The following is a 6,347-nucleotide window of genomic DNA, read 5'->3' on the forward strand; positions in this document are numbered from 1 at the left end:
TGAGCGGGAACCGGTCTGTACATGGGATCCGAACCCTCGGGCGGGAGCGCTGCCACGCTTCGCAAGCGGCGCACTATCCAGTGCACCACCGGGCCGGCCCCACCAAGCATTTCTAACATGAGCGGAACAAAAAGAAGTAAATAAGTAAATTAGGGCGGGCCCGTGGCTCACTCGGGAGAGTGTGGTGCTGATAACACCATAGGCCCCGGGTTCGGATCCCACATAGGGATGGCCGGTTAGCTCACTGGCTGAGCGTGGTGCTGACAACACCAAGTCAAGGGTTAAGATCCCCTTACCGGTCATCTTTTAAAAAAAAAAAAAAAAAGTAAATTAGGAATTGTGGTCACTGCCCTGAGGGAAACTGAGAGCTGGCATAGAGAATAATGGAGGAACCTACTTTTGATAAAATGGCAGGGAAGAATCTTTGAAGTAGTATTTAACTTAAGTCTAGAGAACTTAAAGGAGCCAGGTATGCCAAAATGGAGAGCAAGGAGGTGGAGAGCTTTCCAGACTAATCTGAGAATAGTATGTGCCAAGGCCCCTAGGCCAATGAGGGAACTCTTGGGGCACATGGATTTTTGCAGGGGGGGTTATTTCCACTTCCTCAACTTTGGGCAGATTCCAGTGAATTTATTCTGGCTGTGCATGGGCGATAAAGCTCCAGACCTCATAACTTGTTTCTGATTCCAATACCTTCCTGTTACAGGAAACAGAAGTCAAGAAATTAACATCAAGTGGTCTCAAAATAGCAAAAGCCACAGGAAACCCAAAGTGAAAATTCCTCTTGTGCCAAAAATGGAGAAGTCAGAGCAGCAGTGGGAGTTGACCCCTGAATGGCCCATGGTTCAGGAATAGTGAAACCCCTGGGACCTTAACAAACCCAAGACCATTAGGCAAGGACACTTACATAGGCCAGGGACTCCATCGCATTACCACAGACACATCACCATGAGAGAGAATGAAAAATAGCCTTCCCCTCCCTGAACTGGTAATAAAAATAGTCTATTTAATTAGTATGCTTGAAATAAAAAAGATAGCAAGTTGTAAAAACAAATATGTCATTGTGAAAGAACAGAACTATGTTTTTAAAAAGACCTATTTTAAAAAACTAGAAAAACAAAAAAAATGAAAAATACAGTAACCAATATAAAAAAACTGGAATTAACTATACTATAATCCCAATGAAATAAATGATTCAGTGGATGCTAGATGATAGGTTACTGAGTACAAGATGTTTTTATAGTGCCAGATATTGCACCACAGATTATTTGCATTAGCAGTTACGCAAAGGGAAAGCACACCCTTACCTGTAAAAATGTGGCAGTCACCAAGTGATCAAACAGCATCATTGGTAGTGGGTCAACCCACAGCCTGACATTATGTGTCTCCTGATAGGTTACAATATGAAGTACACAGCATCATCCAGGAGATAATATTGCCAAAAACATGTAACCGGAATCCAATCCAGCCTCTGAACTTAACTTTACAGGGATGGAAGAACACACCAAAAGACACCATCAGAAATAACTAGGCAATGGGCCAGCTCGTGGCTCACTCGGGAGAGTGCGGTGCTGATAACACCAAGGCCATGGGTTCGGATCCCTATATATACGGATGGCCGGTTCGCTCACTGGCTGAGCGTGGTGCTGACAACACCAAGCCAAGGGTTAAGATCCCCTTACTGGTCATATAAAAAAAAATAAAAAGAAAGAAATAACTAGGCAAATTTATTATTTTATTTATTTTATTTTATTTTATTTTATTTTAAGATGACCAGTAAGGGGATCTCAACCCTTGGCTTGGTGTTGTCAGCACCACGCTCAAACAGTGAGCGAACTGGCCATCCCTATATGGGATCCGAACCCATGGCCTTGGTGTTATCAGCACCGCACTCTACTGAGTGAGCCACGGGCCGGCCTTAACTAGGCAAATTTAGAGTGCAGGACACTCTGCCAGACATCTGGCCTAATCTCATCACAAAGTCAATATTAAGAAGCACAAAGACTGTTCTAGATTCAAAGAGAATACAAACAACAACTAAATGCAAACCATGAATCTTGATTAAATCACAGTTTAATTGAGGAAATTTGAGTATGGATTAGAAGTGAAAGGCTTTTATGGAAATACTTCTAATTTACTGAAGTATAATAACGATACTGTGATTATGTGAGAAAATGTTCCCATTCTTGACAGATGCATGCTGAAATACTTAGAGCTAAAGCATCTGAGTGTTTGCAATTTTCCAATAGTTCAGAAAAATATAACAGTAATATAAGTTAAACAAATATGGCAAGGTTTTAAGAGATGTTGAATCTGGCTGGTGGATAACTTTATTGTGTGTTTGAAATTTTGTATAATAAAGTTGGGGGAAATTACTAAATGGAGCAGATAAGATGGTTGTATTAGTCCATTTTTGTTGCTTATAACAAAGTACATTGAACTGGGTGATTTATAAAGAAAATGAAATTTATTGCTTACAGTTTTTGAGGCTGAGAAGTCCAAAGTCCATTTGGTGGTTGCAACAGTGACTCAGGGGTCTCACATTTCAAGGTGGTAAAAGCAGAGAGATCAGCAAGAGAGAGAGCAAAACAGCCTATCCTCTTCTTTTAAAGCCCTCAGAACCACGCCACTGACCACCATTTTTAATCCATTCACCATGGCATGGTCCTACAATCCAATCACCTCTTCAAGCCTCCACCTTTCAATTACCATAATAGGATTTCCCACCCTCTTAACAGTCACAGTGGGGGCAAAGTTTCTAATACATAAAACTTGGGGGACACAATTCAAGCTTCAGTGAGTTTGGGGGGGACATTATTCAATTAACCACAATGGTGAACTAGGGCTAGCTGGTTAGCTCAGTTGGTTAGAATGTGGTGTTGTAAGGTCAAGGGTCCAGATCCCAGTACCAGCCAGCCACACACACACAAAAAAAGATGGTGAACTAATACAGCCTGGACAGACTGGTAGTACTAGCTTCCTCTTCCAAATCCTGGAGATGCCTCAGAAATAAGTCTGGGATTTGTTTAAAAATAATCCAATAATCCAATAGGCCAGAGGTGAGGGACAAGGATAGATGAAATACTGTAACAGAGGCCAGAGTTGATGATTATAGTTGCCATGTGATGGAAAATGGGGTCGATTGAACTCAACTTTTGTTTGCTGGAGGTTTTCCGTTTAACAATCACAACACTGAAGAAAAAAGAATTGAAGAGAGGTTAAGCCTATGAGAATCCGAGGTAAAAGCTGAGAAACCCATGAGGAGACAGAAGGTGGTTGGGGGCCAATTGTGGGGAGATGGTAACTGCAGCCAGAGTGGAAGTGTGGCACCTTGAGATGGGGGCGAGGCTGAGGGAGAGAAAGCTTTTTCATTGTCCTCACTGTTGCCCCACCACACTGCACCCTCACCCCCCAAGGCTCTGGTAGGATCATTATCTGTCCCATTGCCACTGTGAGAGGGAAAACCAGCAGCACTATCCCAGCACTCCAGCCCAGGGCCAGACCACTAGACCATAAACATTTTTTTTTTTAAATAATTTATTTTATTATTGAATCAAAATCGATTGTACATATTTTGGGGTTGAACATTGAGATATGCTGATTAAATCAGTATTACTAGCATATATGTTGTTACAAACCATAATTATTCTTTATGTCCCTTGTCCAACCTCTCCCCTTCCCCCATTCCCTCCCCTTCCACCTTCTAATTGCCCTAGATTTCTTCTCTCCTTCTGAAAGAATAATGGTTACTCTGTTAACTTGTTACCTAAATGACCTGTCCAATGCTGAGAGATGTGATCAGGTCCCTCAATATTATCATAGAGCAGATGCTTCTTCTGTCACTCTGAAATGGGTTTTGTGGAAAGAGACATCCTCTTCTTTTCTTTGTCTCTGCTGGTGACTCTTCTTGTGTGAATGCACTCCAGTGGTTGGCGGGCCATCTGCGTGGTAGATGTGCCGTCTAGCCGCTTTTGCACCAGCCATGGTTATTGTGGTGGGCCACCCACATGGGGGTGCTGTTTTTGGCATGCTCCTTGGCACTGGCGGTATGCCTGGCTGTGGGGTGGGTTTGGTCCCCTTCTTCTTGCCTTGGGTCCCCTGGCAGGCCCCAAGGTGCTGGCATGTTGTGCCTGGTTGTGGGAGAGAGGTCCAGTCCCCTTATCCATGCCCCAGGTCCCCGGGTGGGATCCGAGGTGCTGGCATATTGTGCCTGGCTGTGGGAGGGTGGTCCAGTCCCTGACAACATACCCTGGGTCCCATGGTGTCCCCCAAGGTGCAGGCTCAGTGTGCCTGGTTGTGGGAGGGTTAGACCATAAACATTACCTCCCTACCTCCTCCTATATTTCCCAGGGTCTGGGTTTTAGCCTTTCCCTGACAAATTCACTAATACACCCAAGGTAATATGAACTCCTAGGGGAACACATTTGCAATAACAGAAAAAAAAATGAACTGAGAAATTAATATTAGATGAAGCAGAATTAACAGATCTGACAGTTTAAAATAAGTATAATAAATATCTTCAAATGATAAAGAAGGATATAGTTAACATAGGCAGGAACAAGCCAGAATAATCAATAGGAAACACTGAGTTTGAAAAATGTAACAGGTGAGGGCCGGCCCGTGGCTCACTCGGTAGAGTGCGGTGCTGATAACACCAAGGCCGCGGGTTCGGATCCTGTATAGAGATGGCCGGTTTGCTCACTGGCTGAGCGTGGTGCTGACAACACCAAGCCAAGGGTTGAGATCCCCTTACTGGTCATCTTTTTTTTAAAAAAAAAAAGAAAGAAAAATTTAACAGGTGAAATCCTTACATGGATCAAATAGAATGTTTATAGCTGAAATGAAATGGTGAGCAATAAGATCAGGGTGAGGATTAATCCAAAAGGCATCAGGAAAGGATTAAAAAAAACCAAGGAAGACTGAAAAGAAATGAGCCAATCATTTCTGACACACACTGTTGGTGGCTAATCCAGCAGCCATTTCCAACTCCCTTCTTCCTTACTCCACATTAGAGACTGAAAAAGCCTCATACGGTACTTGCTTTCCCAGACCCCTGTGCAGTTAGAGCTGGCCATGTGACACAGCTCTGCCTAGTGAGATGAAGCAGGAGTGTTCTGGGGGGTAGTAGGCAGATATGTTGTTTCCTAATAGAAGGGAATGACATAGAAGATGCTTCGCTTGTGTCATCTCTTTTTTCCTCCCTAGGACATGGATGTTCTTTCTGGAGTTGTGAGGTACGTGATAGTCATCAGGTTAAAAAGCGAACATGCTCAGGACAGCTAAGTTGAAAAGCAGGAAGAACCCAAGATGGTTCTTTTTTTTTTTTTTTTTTTTTAAAGATGACCGGTAAGGGGATCTTAACCCTTGACTTGGTGTTGTCAGCACCACGCTCACCCAGTGAGCGAACCGGCCATCCCTATGTGGGATCCGAACCTGGGGCCTTGGTGTTATCAGCACCGCACTCTCCCGAGTGAGCCATGGGCCGGCCCCCCAAGATGGTTCTTGATAGTCTAGCAGTTGAACGAGTCTTGACAGCTACCTACATCCATACTTCTCATGTGAATATAAAACAAAACAAAACAAAATCCCACCTATTTGTTTAAACTATCTTTGTTCAGTTCTCTTTAACTGAAAACATTCCTAACTGATGTTCTGTTCCATTATTTGGGAAAGAGCTACAAAGTTGAGATCAAGAGAAAAAGGGGAGTTGAAAAAATAAAGGCAGACATCAGTGAAAAAGATTTTTTATTTTTATTATTTTTAATTTTTTTTTCCTTTTTGTCTTTGACCGGTAATGAGATCACAACCCTCGGTGTCGCGCCCGCACCGGGGACCGGCAACAAGATCGCAACCCTTGGTGTTGCGCCCGCATCGCGCTCAGCCAGTGAGCGGGAACCGGTCTCCACATGGGATCTGAACCCTCAGCGGGAGCACCGCCGCACTCCCAAGCGGCGCACTCTCCAGTGCACCACTGGGCTGGCCCGAAAAAGATTTTTAAGAGATTTTTATTTTATTTATTTATTTACTTACTTACTTACTTATTTATTTATTTTAAAAAGATGACCAGTAAGGGGATCTTTTTTTTTTTTTTTAGTCCTTTTCGTGACCGGTAAGAGGATCTCAACCCTTGGCTTGGTGTTGTCAGCACCACGCTCACCCAGTGAGCTAACCGGCCATCCCTGTATAGGGATCCGAACCCATGGCCTTAGTGTTATCAGCCCCCCCCTCTCCTGGGGGGGCCATGGGGTGGCCCTTTAAAAAATTTTTTTTTTTTTTTTTTTTTTTTTTATAAAATATGACCGGTAAGAGGATCTCAACCCTTGGCTTGGTGTTGTCAGCACCACGCT

This window comes from Galeopterus variegatus, unplaced genomic scaffold (genome assembly GCF_000696425.1).
Source record: "Galeopterus variegatus unplaced genomic scaffold, G_variegatus-3.0.2 Scaffold9932, whole genome shotgun sequence".
NCBI lineage: Eukaryota > Metazoa > Chordata > Mammalia > Dermoptera > Cynocephalidae > Galeopterus > Galeopterus variegatus.